General features: G+C 46.9%; 1 pseudogene; it reads right to left on the reverse strand.

Moving 5' to 3' along the window:
* Window positions 1-20423, reverse strand: part of LOC115175735 (AT-rich interactive domain-containing protein 1A-like) — a 53006-nt pseudogene that overhangs the window by 16446 nt on the left and 16137 nt on the right.

The following is a 20423-nucleotide window of genomic DNA, read 5'->3' on the forward strand; positions in this document are numbered from 1 at the left end:
GTGCGATTTTGGAGTCACTTTTACTGTAAATAAGAATATAATATGTTTCTGAACACTTCTACATGAATGTGGATGCTACCATGATTATGGATAATCCTGACTGAATCTAGACGCACAAACGTCATACCCACACGACATGCTAACCTCTCACCAATACAACTGCTCCTGAAGCTAAGCAGGGTTGGTCCTGGTCGGTCCCTGGATGGGAGACCAGATGCTGCTGGAAGTGGTGTTGGGGGGCCAGTAGGAGGCACTCTTTCCACTGGTCAAAAAAAATATCCCAATGCCACAAGGCAGTGATTGGGGATATTGCCCTGTGTAGGGTGCGGTCTTTCAGATGGGACGTTAAATGGGTGGCCTGAAACTCTCTGTGGTCACTAAAGATCCCATGGCACTTATCTGGTGCTAACCGTGGTGTCCTGACTAAATTGGGGTGTTAACCGTGGTGTCCTGACTAAATTCCCAATCTGGCCCTCATACCATCATGGTCACCTAATCATCCCCAGTTTATAATTGTCTCATTCATCCACCCCTCTCCCCTGTAACTATTCCCAAGGTCGTTACTGTAAATGAGCATGTGTTCTCAGTCAACTTACCTTGTAATATAAGGGTTAAAAAAATTATATCAAAAACAGTAGGTTAGCATTTTTGGGTGGGTATGTACGAGTCTGTAATTTTCTCACTCATCATTATACACCATTCAGTCAAGGATTATCCGTAATCATGGTCGCATCCACGGTCATGTAGAAGTGTTCAGAAACATATTCTATTCTTATTTACAATAAAATTGACTCCAAAATGAGACACTTTATTTACAATTCATTTCGATTTGGCACAAAATAATCTGAAACACAACCAAATCAAATGTATTTATAAAGCCCTTCTTACATCAGCTGATATCTCAAAGTGCTGTACAGAAACCAAGCCTAAAACCACAAACAGCAAGCAATGCAGGTGTAGAAGCACGGTGGCTAAGAAAAACTCCCTAGAAAGGCCAAAACCTAGGAAGAAACCTAGAGAGGAACCAGGCTATGAGGGGTGTCCAGTCCTCTTCTGGCTGTGCCGGGTGGAGATTATAACAGAACATGGCCAAGATGTCCAAATGTTCATAGATGACCAGCAGGGTCAAATAATAATAATCACAGTGGATGTCGAGGGTGCAACAGGTCAGCACCTCAGGAGTAAATGTCACCAAAACCAAAACAAACAGCAAATGTATCCAACACATTTGTAGAGTCACAAGCTTGATGTAGTCATTGCATGCTATGACTATGGGACTAAATACTAAACTTTTTAGTACTTTAATACACAAATTAATTTGTCCCAATTGTTTGGTCCTCTAAGATGGGGGGCTCACTTAAATAGACAGGCATCAGGACTATAGAGAAACAGCAAGACCAGGAAACAGCGGTCGCGTTAGCATTTGGAAATCAGCATTTTAAACCATTTCACCTGGGTTTTATATTGAAAGTCAACCGTGTTGATTTTCTTCAGAGTGATCAGGAGTGTGCAACTATAGTTTTCCTTCACAGAAAATACATTAGTGAAACACATTCGGCACAAATTAGCTTCATTTCCATCATGTGACAACAGAAGTGCAACGCTATTTGCCTAGCAGCCACAAGTAAATGAGCGTACAGTGAAACAGCAAGGTCTTTCTCACAAAAACAATGCATGGCCCTCATATTTCTAATGTTTAACATAGAAAGAATGCTACATTTCCTAACGTCTTGCATTTTACCAGAGAAAATTAGGCTACGCCAAGAAAAGTACGTGGGAAAATGGGGAGACACTGAATGTGACAAGAGGTATGGTCCTACCAGTGTGGAGCTTAGCGAGAGAACAACTGAATGACCAGTTATTGTGCACGACGCACGCACACAACCTCTTTAAAATTCCCCAATAATCTCCCCCAACCAAAACTGTCAGCTGTGATCCCTGGATACAGCCAGCGCTGTGTACACACACACACAGAGCCTCTGCCTAGCTATTCTACTCCCACTCTGCAGCCAGTCATTGATTTTTTTCCAACTCGATATTAGCAGCAGCGAGAGCGAGCGAGAGCCAGGCTCTGCCCTGTTCAGTTGTGCTGACTGCACAGATCTGCTGGCTGCCTGGACAGAGACAGAGAGACACACAGAGAGAGACAGAGAGACAGAGAGACAGAGAGAGAGAGAGAGAGAGAGAGTGAGAGAGAGAGAGTGAGAGAGAGTGAGAGAGATGAGAGCTTAACAGGGGGGTGGCAGCACTACCAACTGCTGCCATTCACCAGATGGCTACTCATCACAGAGAAAGATAGAGATAGAGAGAGGGATGGAGAATGAGGGAGGGTAGAGAGAGGATGGTGCAGTACAGAGGGGCTGGGGGAAAAGACTATTGAATAGAAATGACCCAAAAATAGAAAACAGACCCCTATCCGAGCCCTGACAACAATCCACATATGTTACGTACTAAGGCTAAGCTAGCACAACGTGGGTGAGAGAGAGAGTGGAAGCCAGTGCTGCAGCTCCTCTATAGCACCATCTCTCCCTCTGCTCGGTGGCAGCCATTTTGTGTTTCCAGCTAACATGGGAACTTCCATAGAGCTTGATTCCATCTTTTAAAACAAGAAAACAGCCAGACTAAAATAGAAAAGCACTTGTAAAAAAATTCTAGAGACAAAAATGTTAAAAAAATATATATAATAATTCATTCCTAAGGTCCAGTCTTAGGAGACTAATTTCACCCAGTTTTCATAGTCTTACAGTAAAATATCCATGTTGTTTCTAAAGAAGCCACTAGCATAGGCATACTGCTCCAGTCTCCTGTTCCCATCCACTCTACAGTCTAATGTATTCCATTTGCAGATTACTTCAGTGAATCAATCAGGCTAAACTCCAGCACATTAGTCTACACTACAGTCCAAAATGGCACGCTATTCCTTATTTAGTGCACTACTTTTGACCAGAGCTCTATGGGGCCCAGTTCAAAAGTAGTGTATTTTAGACACAGCCCATGAGAAGCAGAAAGTAGGGGAAAGAGAAAGTGGTTAGTGTGAGTGTGCTGTGACATCACCAGTCAGTCAGTAACCTAGCTGCTATCTGGAGGCTAGGCTGTGACCGGGTCAGAGTCAGCCGTGTAACATGATCTGGGGACTAGTGGGCTGGTGGTCCTGGAAGAGTTCAGCTCACAGTCACCCACTCTCAATGACACCCCCCTCTCTCTATTTCCCTCTGGCTTGCTTGCTCACCCTAGCTCATCCACTCGCTGCCTGCCAGGTTCTGTTCTCAGACCTCAGTACACACAGAAACACACAGACAAACAGGCTTTGGGGATAATACACACACACAGAGACAGTAGATGGGGCATAGGAACACGTACGCCTACACATATGCTCCGTCATCCTCTCCAGAGGGGTGAGGGGAGGGGATGGGTGAGGGGAAGGGTGAGGATGGGTGAGGGGGGGTAGAAAGAAGAAGAAGAAAAACCTTGCTGCATCTCTGGGGCTGCCATGGTAACCATACTCCACGTGTGTTGACACATTAACACATTAATGCAGACACCGCCCCTCCCCCCTGGCCTCCCTGTGAGCCTGTAGGGGTCACGCTGCAGTCAGCTACTACAAAGAAGTGGCGTCATTGTTACTGGAAGCTCAAATAAACCAAAGCCATTCCTCTTCCTCCCAGCTTTGCATTATGTTTCCATCAGTTATAGTGCTGCTCTACTAACTGAACACTAAACCGTACTTTACCTCCGGTTACTATAGGTAATGCCTGCTTACTATGGTACTGTGCATCTCTGATCTTCTCAGAAGAGGTGAAATTATTTTTCCCATGACCCCATTTCACTATCAAAACAACATCTCACCTGATTTCACTTCCAGTGTTTTCTCCCCACTGCTTCAGTGCATATCCACTACCTGTACTCAGATGCATGGTAGTCAAATGACGACTGCACTGCAGCCATTTTATAGGTTTAATATGACAACAAATACCTATTTTAATATTTGCCATACGTTCAGTAGTTGTTGGGGACCATTTAGCATTCTGTGAGTATGTGGCTGCACCATAGACCCTCGTAACATCTGAACATACAGACACCAGCGTTAGGCTGGTGTTGAACAGGAGAAGTGGGGGAAGGGACCCTCCATGGTCAGAGTAAAGGGTTAGGAATGGCCAGGGTAGGGTGTTCTGGGTAGCCCGGTGTGGCTACAGAGATGGAGAACCACAGCCCCAGCTCCCCAGCTCTGGGTTGGCTAGGCAGAGCTCCACCATAAGGGGGCACTCCCATCCCACAGTGGAGAAAGAGAGGGAGAGAGAGGAGTAGAAGAGAAGAGAGAGGAGAAGAGGCAGGCCCCAGCCTCATACAGCACAGCAGCCATTACCGTTTCAGAAACACAAGGCTGCAGCATGAGAAACTCACTACCACCAATGGTACCTTATACGACATAAAGCCAACCATACACAGAGCTATAGAATCAACGACAACGCATTACTATCGTAGAATATCCTAATATTCAAGCAATGTAAGAGCGAGGGGGATAATTGATTACATCTAAATACATTTAAATGAAAATCATCCCAACCGCTAGTCTCTGCCCTGACGGCAGGTAGGGCAGCAGAGCCAAATACAAGTCAGTATACCCCAAACCTAGGTGCTGTTCTCTCCCCTAACACACGTCACTCTGAACCCCTCCTAATCTAAAAGGTATGTTCCCTCTACAGACCTAGTCCCTTCCCAGTCCCATCTCCCCCGAGACCAACATTAGCCTGCTACTTAATACAGAAAACCATATGGGGATTGTAATTAATGGAAAAGGTAGAGGAGGCAACATGGGAAGGGGACATCGTATAAAAAGGTAGACTGCTATCCAATTTTTTTTTACGGCATAATAAACTAAAATCAATATTGCTCAGGTGTTCTTTTCACAATTCTAGATGATTATGCTTAAGAGCACGGATGGGTCAAATGTTTAGTCATGAAAAAAATAGTCTACCTGACTAGATGGGTTTGTAAACATTCAACACCTGAACATTTGTCTAATTGAGGTTCTCTACTGGTAGTAACACACACTGCAGCAGCCTGTGTGTAATACCGAGCAGAGGGGGATGGAGGTCTGACTGCTGTGAATAATGGGGCTAGGGTGTTTGTGTGTGTGGGGAGGGGCTTTTGTACATATCACAATGGTAGAGGAGAATCCCAAAGCTCTGCACAGATGCCCCAGTGAGGCAGGTAGCTGCCCTGGCCAGGGTGAGGGGTGCTGGGATAGGAGGGGCTGGGAGGGAGGGACCAGGGTCTGCCTAGCCTGTCTGATACCAGGGGCTGATCTGGGGGCTGGGAGGGAGGAACCACAGCCTGCCTGATACCAGGGGCTGATCTGGGGGCTGGGAGGGAGGAGCCACAGCCTGTCTGTCTGATACCAGGGGCTGATCTGGGGGCTGGGAGGGAGGAGCCACAGCCTGTCTGATACCAGGGGCTGATCTGGGGGCTGGGAGGGAGGAACCACAGCCTGCCTGATACCAGGGGCTGATCTGGGGGCTGGGAGGGAGGAACCACAGCCTGTCTGTCTGATACCAGGGGCTGATCTGGGGGCTGGGAGGGAGGAGCCACAGCCTGTCTGATACCAGGGGCTGATCTGGGGGCTGGGAGGGAGGAACAACAGCCTGTCTGATACCAGGGGCTGCTCTGGGGGCTGGGAGGGAGGAACAACAGCCTGTCTGATACCAGGGGCTGATCTGGGGGCTGGGAGGGAGGAACCACAGCCTGCCTGATACCAGGGGCTGATCTGGGGGCTGGGAGGGAGGAGCCACAGCCTGCCTGATACCAGGGGCTGATCTGGGGGCTGGGAGGGAGGAGCCACAGCCTGTCTGATACCAGGGGCTGATCTGGGGGCTGGGAGGGAGGAACAACAGCCTGTCTGATACCAGGGGCTGATCTGGGGGCTGGGAGGGAGGAGCCACAGCCTGTCTGATACCAGGGGCTGATCTGGGGGCTGGGAGGGAGGAGCCACAGCCTGTCTGATACCAGGGGCTGATCTGGGGGCTGGGAGGGAGGAACCACAGCCTGCCTGACTGATACCAGGGGCTGGGAGGCTGAGCATCTTGACTGGCTGCATCACTGCTTGGTATGGCAATTGCACCGCCCTTGGCCGCAAAGCACTACAGAGGGTGGTGCTGACAGCCCAGTACATCACTGGGGCCGAGCTCCCTGCCCTCCAGGACCTCTATATCAGGCGGTAAACGGTACCGGAGCATCAGCTCTCGGACCAACAGGCTCTGAGACAGCTTCTAACCCAAAACCATAAGATTGAATATTTAGCAATTAATGGTACCCAAATTATTTGCACTGACGCTACATACACTCACTAGACTATACAGTGCATTCAAAAATTATTCACACCCCTTCACTTTTACATATTTTGTTACATTACAGCCTTATTCGAAAATTTATTAAATAATTTTTTCCCCATCATCAATCCACACACACAATACCCCACAATAACAAAGCAAAACATTTTAGCACATTTATAAAAATAAAAAAAACTGAAATATTGCATTTACATAAATATTCAGACCTCTTACTCAGCACTTTGTTGAAGCACCTTTGGCAGCGATTACAGCCTAGAGTCTTCGGTATGACGCTACAAGCTTGGCACACCTGTATTTGGGGAGTTTCTCCCATTCTTCTCGACAGATCCTCTCAAGCTCTGTCAGGTTGGATGGGGAGCGTCGCTGCACAGCTTTTTTCAGGTCTCTCCAAAAATGTCTGGGCTCTGGCTAGCCCACTCAAGGACATGTCACGATGCCTTCGCCCCAGTCTGTGGTCCTGAGCGCTCTGAAACAGGTTTTCATCAAGGATCTCTGTACTTTGCTCCGTTCATCTTTCCCTCAATCCTGACTAGTCTCCCAGTCCCTGCCACTGAAAAACATCCCCACAGCATGATGCTGCCACCACCATGCTTCACCGTAGGAATGGTGCAAGGTTTCCTCCATGCGTGATGCTTGGTAATCAGGCCAAAGAGTTCAATCTTGGTTTCATCAGACCAGAGAATCTTGTTTCTCATAGTCAGAGTCTTAAGGTTTCTTTTGGCAAACTCCAAGCAGTCTGTCATGTGCCTTTTACTGAGGAGTGGCTTCCGTCTGGCCACTACCATAAAGGCCTGATTGGTGGAGTGCTGCAGAGATGGTTGTCCTTCTGGAAGGTTCTCCCATCTCCACAGAGGAACTCAGGAGCTCTGTCAGAGTGACCATCTGGTTCTTGATCACCTCCAATCAATTGACTTTACCACAGGTGGACTCCAATCAAGTTGTAGAAACATCTCAAGGATGATCAATGGAAATAGGATGCAACTGAGCTCAATTTCAAGTCTCATAGCAAAGGGTCTGAATACTTAATAAGGTAATTCCGTTGTTAGCGTTTTTTTGCAGGCCAGCATCCCGGAGTCGCCTCTCACTGTTGAAGTTGAGACTGGTGTTTTGCGAGTACTATTTAATGAAACTGCCAGTTGAGGACTTGGGAGGTGTCCGTTTCTCAAACTAGACACTAATGTACTTGTCCTCTTGCTCAGTTGTGCACCGGGGCCTCCCACTCGTTCTATTCTGGTTAGAGCCAGTTTGCGCCGTTCTGTGAAGGGAGTAGTACACAGCGTTGTACGAGATTTTCAGTTTCTTGGCAAATTCTCGCATGGAATACGCTTCATTTCTCAGAACAAGAATAGACTGACGAGTTTCAGAAGTAAGTTCTTTGTTTCTGGCCATTTTGAGCCTGTAATCAAACCCACAAATGCTGATGATCCAGATACGCAACTAGACAAAAGAAGGCCAGTTTTATTGCCTCTTTAAAATCAGCACAACACATTTCATCTGTGCTAACATAATTGCAAAAGGATTTCCTAATGATCAATTAGCCTTTTAAAATGATCAACTTGGATTAGCTAACACAACGTGCCATTGGAACACAGGAGTGATGGTTGCTGATAATGGGCCTATGTAGAAATTCCATTAAAAAAAATCAGCCGTTTCAAGCCACAATAGTCATTTACAACATTAACAATGTCTACACTGTATTTCTGATCAAATTTATGTTATTTTAAATGGATATTTTTTATTTTTTTCAAAAACAAGGACATTTCTAAGTGACCCCAAACTTTTGAACGGTAGTGTATATATAAATATATATACGCTTGATGGTTTTTGCGACTGTACAGTCGCAAAAACCATCAATCGGTATGATGAAACTGGATTTCATGAGGAAAGCCAAAAGAATGGAAGACCCAGAGATACCTCTGCTGCAGAAAATAAGTTAATTAAAGTTAACTGCACCACAGACTGGAGCCCAAATAAATGCTTCAGATTGTTCAATAACAGACACGTCTCACCATCACCCGTTCAGAGACTGTGTGAACCAGGCCTTCATGGGCAAATTACTGCAAAGAAACCACTACTAAAGAAAACCAATAAGAAGAAGAGACTTGCTTGGGCCAAGAAACACGAGCAATGGACATTAGACCGGTGGAAATCTGTCCTTTGGTCTGATGAGTCCAAATTTGAGATTTTTGGTTCCAGTGCCGTGTCTTTGTCAGACGCAGAGTAGGTGAACGGATGATCTCTGCATGTGTGGTTCCCACCGTGAAGCATGGAGGAGGGGGTGTGATGGTGCTTTGCTGGTGACACTGTCTGCTTTTTATTCAGAATTCAAGGCATGCTTAACCAGCATGGCTACCACAGAATTCTGCAGCGATATGCCATCCCATCTGGTTTGCGCTTAGTTGGACTATCATTTGTTTTTCAACAAGACAATGCCCCAACACAACTCCAGCCTGTATAAGGGCTATTTGACCAAGAAAGAGAGTTATGGAGTGCTGCGTCAGATGACCTGGCCTCCACAATCCCCCAACCTCAATCCAATTGAGATGGTTTGGGATGAGTTGGAAAAGCAGCCAACAAGTGGTCAGCATATGTGGGAACTCCTTCAAGACTGATGGAAAAGCATTCCTCATGAAGCTGGTTGAGAGAATGCAAAAACTGTGCAAAGCAGTCAAGGCAAAGGGTGGCTACTTTGAAGAATCTAAAATATAATTGGATTTGTTTAACTGGTACACATACATACCTACCTACACACTCCCACACACATTCACTACATACGCAAATACATACACACACACACACTTTTAGACTCAATATGCTGCTGCTACTCTGTTCTTTATTTTACTCTTATTATCTATCCTGATGCCTAGTCACTTTACCCTGCTTTCATGTACCTATCTATCTACCTCCTACCTCTAAACACTAATCTGGTATTCCCTGTATGTAGCTTCATTCTTGTGTATTTTATTTTATTCCATGTGTTACCATTTTATTTTTAAAACTGCATCGTTGGGAAGGGCTCGTAAGCAAGCATTTCACGGTAAAGTCTACACCAGTTGTATTCGGTGCATGTGACAAATAAAATGTGATTTTATTTGATTCAGACTGCTTGCTTCTCTGCCTTGTTCTCCAGAGCAACGCCCCTCCCACCGACGACAGACACCCAGCAACAACCCAAAGTAGACTAGAGGGCGCTGCCAAAGCCCTTCACTAACTGACCCAACCATCGTTTCTCAGAGCAGAACAACAAAAGGTGGTTTAATCTAAAAGAGCATTACTTCAAATTTAATGAGCTGTTTTGGTGCATCTAAAATCCCCTTGTCCAAGCAACCACCACAGAGAAATAGGGAGCAGAGAGGATAGACAGTGCTGCAGTCAGCCACTGCCTTTGTGCTGAAAAACTAGCTCAGCCTAGCAGAAATGGAGGGGGGAGGGGCGTTCTTGTGTGAGAGAGTGTGCGCGTATGTGCGCACAAGAGCAAAAAGCAGGCTGGGTTAGCCAGCTCCAAAACAATTCACTGAGTCAAATTCAAACAATACATTATCAGCAGATTGAATTTTCTCAAGTACATTAATTAAAAATCATCTACGTACGGGAGAGAGAGAATGAGATGGAGCCGGGGGTGGGGGTGGTGTGGGGGGGTGGGGTGAGAGAAAAAGAGTAGAGAAGCGGAGAGGCAGTCAACCCAGGAATCTGAATAAGACACGTGGGCACAGGAAGCTCTGGCCCCAGAATAGCAACAGGAAATACGCCCAGGACACTGAATACTGCAACGACAGGCAGAGCAGAGAGAGAGGTTCGCAAAATAAGGCTGAGCCGAAGCTTATTTACACACACAGAGACAGAGGGTGATTCCTTACAAAACCAGAACAAAAATGTGGGGGTTTATCACAAAATTTAATCTATAGAATGGTCCTTTGGAGGAAGAATTGTTGACATTTGTATCTAAAAGCATAATTTTGAAATAATCAACGTTAGCATATTTATGACATTTTGGCATTACCAGGCCTCCTTTAAGACCATGTTTTATGGAGTAGGTGCTACAAAGCAAACAGTCGTGTCATATGAAGCTTTATATGGACTCCTGAGTGGCGCAGCGGTCTAAGGTACTCCATCTCAGTGCTAGAGGCATCACTACAGACCCTGGTTCGATCCCGGGCTGTAATACAACCGGCCGTGATCGGAAGTCCCATAGGGCGGCGCACAATTGGCCCAGGGTCGTCCGGGTTAGGGGAGGGTTTGGCCGTCATTGTAAAATAAGAATTTGTTCTTATGTGACTTGCCTAGTTAAAAAAAAGGTTACATTTATGGCTTGCTCTGTAATAAGAGTAGTATTTTGATTTCAATAAAAAAAATTATTATATTAATTTATTGAAAATATGGACATTCTGAATGGGGAAATGTTTCAACATCTTGTTGGACATAATATAATCTACAGGCTAATTGAAGTTCCATAGTAGGCTCTCTGCTACCTTTAGAGTTATGATCGGATGTGTAAGCATTACCAACAGAGTGAATGTGAAAATCGATTTTTCACATTCTGCTGGTGATTTGCAGGATTTGCAAAGATGTAAAAGAAGGGTTGTGATTGGTTACATTGCCTACTATTCACATTTCTAAAATTGGCCAAACCAACAAAAGGCAAAAGAAAGGTTGGGGCTGAGTAGGGTGAGAGAGAAAAAGTGGTCCGGCCTAGCTAGGCAGAATGCGCCAGAGCTGTGTCGCACAAACAAGCTGTACTGCTGCAGACGAGTAGAGAGAACTTGGAACATACACCATAGGTCATGGGGGCTGTTTGGGAGATGCGGGTGGTCCGCTAACAGTGATGCAAGCCACAAGTTCCTGTGTGACGGAATCTAAGGGTGGGGCCCAATTGGGTTTTCCTCTTGCACACAAACACGCTGGACAACACAGACCCTGAATCGTATAAGTTCTGAATCAACTACTTCAGATGAAACGCTTGTTAATGAGAAAAGGGGGAAAGCGGAAGGGAGGGATGAAAAGAGAGAGGGCGGAAAAACAACAGAGAGCGAGTGTGTGACCAACATGTGACCTTCCCCTCTCTCGCTCCTCCTCTCTAGTCCAGAGCTCTTTCAGTCAGTCAGTGCCCACACACCGAGTCCTTAGGATCCTTAGCAGCGGGGGCAAAAGACCAAGACCAGTGGGAGTGTCAGTGGGATTAGCCCCACGTTGGGAGAGGGGTACAAAAGAAACTCTCAGAGGGCAAGGAGGAGATTAAAAAAGAGAGAGAGGGGGAAGAGAGGGGGGAAGACTTTCCGGGTCCCACAGAGGGCTGACATGGAGAGGAAGTGTCACTTCCAGGGAAAGTGAAAGAACTGCCTGACATTGACAAGACTGAGACCGCTACCCTCCCCCTCTACACACAGTGGCAGACAGACACACACACACACACACAGTGGCAGACAGACACAAACAGACACACACACAGTGACAGACAGACAGACACACACAGTGACAGACAGACACAAACAGACACACACACACACACACACACAGTGACAGACAGACACACACACACACACAGTGACAGACAGACAGAGACACACACAGTGACAGACACACACACACACAGTGACAGACAGACACACACACAGTGACAGACAGACAGACACACACACAGTGACAGACAGACAGAGACACACACACAGTGACAGACAGACAGACACACACAGTGACAGACAGACACACACACACACAGTGACAGACAGACACAGTGACAGACAGACACACACACACAGTGACAGACAGACAGACACACACAGTGACAGACAGACAGACACACACAGTGACAGACAGACACACACACAGTGACAGACAGACACACACACACACAGTGACAGACAGACACACACACAGTGACAGACAGACACACACACAGTGACAGACAGACAGACACACACACAGTGACAGACAGACAGACACACACACAGTGACAGACAGACAGACACACACACAGTGACAGACAGACAGACACACACACAGTGACAGACAGACAGACACACACACACACACAGTGACAGACAGACAGACACACACACAGTGACAGACAGACAGACAGACACACACAGTGACAGACAGACAGACAGACACACACAGTGACAGACAGACACAGTGACAGACAGACACACACACACACACAGTGACAGACAGACACACACAGTGACAGACAGACAGACACACACAGTGACAGACAGACAGACACACACAGTGACAGACAGACACACACACAGTGACAGACAGACAGACACACACACAGTGACACAGACAGACACACACACAGTGACAGACAGACAGACACACACACAGTGAAACCAGTGACAGACAGACAGACACACACACAGTGACAGACAGACAGACACACACACACAGTGACAGACAGACAGACACACACACACACAGTGACAGACAGACAGACACACACACACAGTGACAGACAGACAGACACACACACACAGTGACAGACAGACAGACACACACACACAGTGACAGACAGACAGACACACACACACAGTGACAGACAGACAGACACACACACACAGTGACAGACAGACAGACACACACACACACAGTGACAGACAGACAGACACACACACACACAGTGACAGACAGACAGACACACACACACACAGTGACAGACAGACACACACACAGTGACAGACAGACAGACAGACACACACACACAGTGACAGACAGACACACACACAGTGACAGACAGACACACAGTGACAGACAGACAGACAGACAGACACACAGTGACAGACAGACAGACAGACACACAGTGACAGACAGACAGACACACAGTGACAGACAGACAGACAGACAGACACACAGTGACAGACAGACAGACAGACACACAGTGACAGACAGACAGACACACAGTGACAGACAGACAGACAGACAGACACACAGTGACAGACAGACAGACAGACACACAGTGACAGACAGACAGACAGACAGACAGACAGACAGACAGACAGACACACAGTGACAGACAGACAGACACACACACAGTGACAGACAGACAGACACACACACAGTGACAGACAGACAGACACACACACAGTGACAGACAGACAGACACACACACAGTGACAGACAGACAGACAGACAGACAGACACACACACAGTGACAGACAGACAGACACACACAGTGACACAGACACACACAGTGACAGACAGACACACACAGTGACACAGACAGACACACACAGTGACACAGACAGACACACACAGTGACACAGACAAACAGACACAGTGACACAGACAGACAGACACACACAGTGACAGACACACACAGTGACAGACAGACAGACACACACAGTGACAGACACACACAGTGACAGACAGACACACACAGTGACAGACAGACACACACAGTGACAGACACACACAGTGACAGACACACACACAGTGACAGACAGACACACACAGTGACAGACAGACACACACAGTGACAGACAGACACACACAGTGACAGACAGACACACACAGTGACAGACAGACAGACACACACACACAGTGACAGACAGACAGACAGAGACACACACAGTGACAGACAGACAGACAGACACACAGTGTCGTGTGTAGGTCTGGGGTTTTATGTGTCATAACTACGTGCCTTGTAAATTATATTACAATATCCATATAACCCAGAGGACTTCAACCTATGCTCCTACAGTAGTGACCCCCTGACCCCTGTATGTCTCTGCCTGGAGCCCTCCCGAGGCCAAGCCGAGGCCTAGACGACCCAGGGTCAGAGCCACCTAAGCAGGGTTAAATCCTCTCTCTCACGGCCTGGAAAGATTCCCCAGACGACCTCACCTCGTGGTCATCTTGGGTTTAGGTCAGGACTTTGGCTTGGCCATTACAAAACTAAAATACTGTTGCTTTTATGACATTTGGATGTAGACTTGCTTGTGTTTTGGATCACTGTCTTGATGCATGACGGGACCCATGTAGTCCAAAAAGTTGGCTGACGTTTGCCAAAAAGCACCTGGATGATCATCGAGACTCCTGGAAGTCAAAAGTGGAACTTATTGGATGACATGGTTCCCGTTATGTCTGGTGAAAACCAAAAACTGCATTCCACAGAACTGAACTCATACCAACAGTCAGGCATGGTGGTGGTAGTGGGATCGTTATGGGGATGCTTTGCTGCCTGTGGTCCTGGACGACTTGCCATCACTGAAAGAACCATGAATTCTGCTCTGCATCAGAGAATGTCAGGCCATCCGTCTGAGCTGAAGTGAAGACAATGATACAAAACACACAAACAAGTCTACATAAGAATGGCTGAAATGCAAACAAAGTTTTGGAATGGCCTAGTCAAAATCCAGACCTGTTGCAGCAGGACCTGCAATGATCATTTCATGCACGAAAACCCACAAATGTCGCCGAGTTAAAGCAGTTCTGCATGGAAAAGTGGGCCAAAATTCCTCCACAGTGAAGTGAGAGACTGATCAACAACTATAGAGAGCGTTTGGTTGCAGTCATTGACAGATAAAGGTGTCCCAACTAGTTATTGGGTGTAAGGGGGCAATTACTTTTCACACTGGGGCATTGGGTGGTGCACAACTTTGTTTATTAAATAAATAAAATAAGTATCAGCACTGTGTTATTTGTTCACAAATGTTCCCTTAATCTAATATTAGGTTTTGATTGAAGATCTGACAACACAGTGTCAAATAAAAAGAGTTAAAAGAAGAGTGTGGTATGTTGAACAACACAGTATGTTGAACAACAGAGACAGACAGAGACAGAGAGGCAGACAGAGAGAGAGACAGAGAGAGAGACAGAGAGAGAGACAGAGAGAGAGACAGAGAGAGAGACAGAGAGAGAGACAGAGAGAGAGAGAGAGAGACAGAGAGAGACAGAGAGAGAGACAGAGAGAGAGACAGAGAGAGAGACAGAGAGAGAGACAGAGAGAGAGACAGAGAGAGAGACAGAGAGAGAGACAGAGAGAGAGACAGAGAGAGAGTGTGTGTTTGCAGTTCAGTTAACAACCTGGCTGAAAACAAACGAGGAACCAGCTCAACTCGTCCATCTGGTTTCACCCTCGCTGCCTGGCTGTTTTTCCATTTTCTCATGCTGGTTGTTGTTGTGCTACCAGGGCTTGACTACCGTCTGTCAGTTAGTCGTGTGAATTCCCACAGGAATATGCAGCAGACAGAAACACTGGTTGTCAGCACCTGGATCAAACAGACCAGTCTGCATGTACAACGGCTGAGGAGGTGTTGCCTTGCTAAAGTGAAATAAATTCACCATAAAGCTACCTACCTGACATCGCGCAATGATAAACCACCAATGTGTTCTGCTCTGGTTGGGCTATCATTTGGCATTGGCTAAGCCAACACTGGCTTTATGATATGGCTGAGGCCATCAGTGTTGTATCTCCACTGTTCTGGCTGAGGTGTTAGCCAGCCAGCCGTGTGTGTGTGTGTGTGTGTGTGTGTGTGTGTGTGTGTGTGTGTGTGTGTGTGTGTGTGTGTGTGGCTGGCTGAAAGGCAGCATGGCTAAAGTTGGCGGGACTAATCTGCACACTCTGTCATGTGCACTCCACGGGGAAGGTAGGGGGAGGAGGGGGCGGCAGGCAATGTGGAATCTGCTTGTCCAGACCTCTGCCAGATGAATGGCTCTCATAGCCAATCACACACAGCCGATGGGGGGAATCCCCAGGAAACACAATCTCCTTGGCCAATGGCTGAGTCCCGAGATAAATAAATAGGATAAATAATAGAGGGAAACACATCCTAAGCACGTGTTGCTCAATCGCTCCCCCTCTCCCTCCCGCCCTCCCTCACTTTCATTATATCTCATTAACGATCTCATTTTTCACTTTCTATCCCTGCCGCCTTGAATTAGGTCATATGTGTTCTCTGTCGGAACCTATAAACAACCACAGATACTGACTTCAACGGGAGTGTTAAGCTCTTTCACACAGAGAGAGAAGTAGTGAAAGTTCTACACCCTTTCCTTTCATAATCCTGTATCTTTGAATTAGCATTTGCTAATTAATTAGGGGTGAAATAAAAGGTCAATTTCAAAGTGAAAAATATCACATATAAATCACCTTTTATTTACCTAATGAACATGTTTTCACCTGCTTCTCGAGACAGGTTAATTGTGCTTCAGTAAACGTGGCCTTTTACTCAACTCGACTCCTCTGTTCGTCCCACAGCTCCACCAACCTGCCCTTTCTCCTTACCTCTCCTCTCAGAAACCTGATCCACCGATACTCCCTGCAGCGTCAAGGGAACGCTCACGTCAGAATAACTGTCAACCCAGGAGAGTCTATAAAGACCATGACGTGTGTGTGTGTGTGTGTTCCAGCTTATTACCATGTGAACAGTCAAGGTCAAGTCAGCCAGCAGCCAGTCCAACAGAGGGGGCTGGGCCGGAGGAGATGCTGGGAAAGAGGTCTGCTGAGTTGACAGCCAGGGAGGTAGTGTTTGTTGTAGTGGTAGTATGATAGAATGTGTGTATGTGTGTGTGTGTGTTGAGTGACAGACCGTTAATGTGTTGGGAGGACTCACCGGTAAGCTAGAAGGCCGTCCCTGCATGCTGTCCTCTGCTCCACTCTTTGTGGAAGTCATGGGCTGGTTGGAGGGGGGAGCGCTGGACTGGGAGCTGAATGAGTCCTGGGAGAGCTCCTAAAGAGAGAGGGAGGAAAAAGGGTGAGGAAAAACAGATGACTGTCGGTAGACTGAAGAACCTGACGTGTAACCCTGCCGACTTACGTTAGCTCCCCAAGCTAATGCCTAGGTCTTAGTTCAACGGGTGGGTGGTGTTTTACCTGCGGCGGAGGTGGAAACCGCTGGAAGGGCGACTGCTGCAGGGGTGGGGTCTGGGAGTAGGGTGAGGGCTGGCCCTGCTGAGACTGACCCTGCTGCTGTGGGGGTCCACTGTGACCTGGAGAGGGGTGGTGGCCCTGGGGGCCTGGGGAGGGCTGATGGCCTGTGGGTGGCTGCTGCCCACCATGGCTGGGGGGGGGCTGGTGGCCTGGAGAGGGCTGGTGGCCTGGGGGTTGTTGGTGGCCCGGGGGTGGCTGGGCCTGTGGAGGGGCCGCCCTTTCTTGCTGCTGGGGGGGTCCTTGCTGCTGCGAGGGGAGCTGCTGCTGTGGAGGCTGCTGCCCTTGGGGTCCTTGCTGCTGAGGGTAGCTGGGCTGGGGGCCCTGACCCTGAGGCACGGCCTGGCCCTGCTGGGGACCCGGCTGCTGCTGCGGTCCCTGGTTGTAGGGCGGCTGGATCTGAGGTGGACCCCCCTGTGGAGGCCCTTGGCCCTGGGGATAGGGGCCGGGGGCCCCAGGCTGGCTGTGTTGGGCTGAGGGCTGACCCTGGGAGGGGTGGACCTGCTGGGGGTAGGGGGACTGCTGCTGACCAGCGTGTGGTGGGGGGCCATGCTGGCCGTAGTAGCCCTGGCTCTGCTGACCGTAGCCTCCTGGACCCTGCTGCCCATAGCCGGTCATCTAGAGAGGACAAACAGCAATGTAATCACAGATTTAGAGTCTTTACAATCTATATCAGGGGGTCTCAAACATATGGTCCGCGGACCCATTTAATGCAGCCCACTGCATTAAAAAAGGGGGGGGAATGGTTGAGTCCCCTGGGCTACTTAAAGACGCGGTTATTTTAGTCCTATTGAGACCAAGATAACTTTTACAAGAAAGCCCTGTATACACACACAGTTGAAGTCGGAAGTTTCATTGTATTTGGCTAAGGTGTATGTAAACTCAGTTTTTCACATTTCCTGACATTTAAACCAAGTAAAAATTCCCTGTCTTAGGTCAGTTAGGATCACCACTTTATTTTAAGAATGTGAAATGTCAGAATAATAGTAGAGAGAATGATTTATTTCAGCTTTTATTTCTTTCATCACATTCCCAGTGGGTCAGAAGTTTACATACACGCAATTAGTATTTGGTAGCATTGCCTTTAAATTGTTTAACTTGGGTCAAACGTTTCGGGTAGCCTTCCACAAGCTTCCCACAATAACTTGGGTGAATTTTGGCCCATTCCTCATGACAGAGCAGGTCAGGTTTGTAGGCCTCCTTGCTCGCACACGCTTTTTCAGTTCTGCCCACACATTTTCTATAGGATTGAGGTCAGGGCTTTGTGATGGCCACTCCAATACCTTGACTTTTGCCACAACTTTGGAAGTATGCTTGGGGTCATTGTCCATTTTGGAAGACCCATTTGCGACCAAGCTTTAACTTCCTGACTGATGTCTTGAGATGTTGCTTCAATATATCCACATCATTTTCCCTCCTCATGATGCCATCTATTTTATGAAGTGCACCAGTCCCTCTTGCAGCAAAGCACCCTCACAACATGATGCTGCCACCCCCGTGCTTCACGGTTGGGATGGTGTTCTTCAGCTTGCAAGCTTCCCACTTTTTCCTCCAAACATAATGATGGTCCTTATGGCCAAACAGTTCTATTTTTGTTTCATCAGACCAGAGGACATTTCTCCAAAAAGTACAATCTTTGTCCCCATGTGCAGTTGCAAACCGTAGTCTGGCTTTTTTATGGCGGTTTTGAAGCAGTGGCTTCTTCCTTGCTGAGCGGCCTTTCAGGTTATGTCGATATAGGACTCGTTTTACTGTGGATATAGATACTTTTGTACCAGTTTCCTCCAGCATCTTCACAAGGTCCTTTGCTGTTGTTCTGGGATTGATTTGCACTTTTCGCAACAAAGAACTGTCATCTCTAGGAGACAGAACGCGTCTCCTTCCTGAGCAGTATGACGGCTGCGTGGTCCCATGGTGTTTATACTTGCGTACTATTGTTTGTACAGATGAACGTGGTACCTTCGGGCATTTGGAAATTGCTCACAAGAATGAAACAGACTTGTGGTCTACAATTTTTTTCCTGAGGTCTTGGCTGATTTCTTTAGATTTTCCCATGATGTCAAGCAGAGGCACTGAGTTTGAATGTAGGCCTTGAAATACATCCACATGTACACCTCCAATTGACTCAAATGATGTCAACTAGCCTAACAGAAGCTTCTAAAGCCATGACATAATTTTCTGGAATTTTCCAAGCTGTTTAACCTCTACGGGCTAGGGGGCAGTATTGAGAATTTTGGAAAAAATATGTGCCCATTTTTAACTGCCTCCTACACCAACTCAGAAGCTAGAATATGCATATTATTGTTTAGGTTTGGATAGAAAACACCCTAAAGTTTCTAAAACTGTTTGAATGGTGTCTGTGAGTATAACAGAACTCCTATGGCAGGCAAAAACCTGACAAGGTTTCATGCAGGAAGTACCCTGTCTGACAAGGTGTTGTTGTTCTTGCTTCTGTTTATTGAAGAGTCAGGATCTTAGCTGTAACGTGACAATTCCTAGGGCTCCAATAGGCTCTCAGAACCCGGGAAAAACCTGAACGATGACGAGGCAGCCTCAGGCTGAAACACATTATCCCCTTTTCCAAGTGTCCCATCAGAGGACAATAGAATTAGGCGCGTGCGTAATTCGCCCCCGTGCAGTATTTTCCTTCGGCTGTTTAGCTAATTGCAGATTCCCGGTCGGAATATTATCGCTTTTCTACGAGATAAATTGCATAAAAATTGATTTTAAACAGTGGTTGACATGCTTCGAAGTACGGTAATGGAATATTTAGAAATGTTTTGTCACATTCTGCGCCATGCGCGCGACCGTGATTTACAATTCTGATAGTGTCTAGAACGCACGAACAAAACGCCGCTGTTTGGATATAACGATGGATTATTTGGGACCAAACCTACATTTGTTATTGAAGTAGAAGTCCTGGGAGTGCATTCTGACAAAGAACAGGAAAGGTAAGACCATTTTTCTTATAGGAAATGTGATTTTGATGAAGGCTAAACTTGCCGGGTGTCTAAATAGCCTGCCCGTGATGGCTGGGCTATGTACTTAGAATATTGCAAAATATGCTTCATCCGAAAAGCTATTTTAAAATCGGACATATCGAGTGCATAGAGGAGTAATGTATCTATAATTCTTAAAATAGTTATGCTTTTTGTGAACGTTTATCGTGAGTAATTTAGCAAATTGTTAGTAAATTCCCCGGAAGTTTGCGG

Source organism: Salmo trutta, chromosome 36 (genome assembly GCF_901001165.1).
Source record: "Salmo trutta chromosome 36, fSalTru1.1, whole genome shotgun sequence".
NCBI classification, from domain to species: domain Eukaryota; kingdom Metazoa; phylum Chordata; class Actinopteri; order Salmoniformes; family Salmonidae; genus Salmo; species Salmo trutta.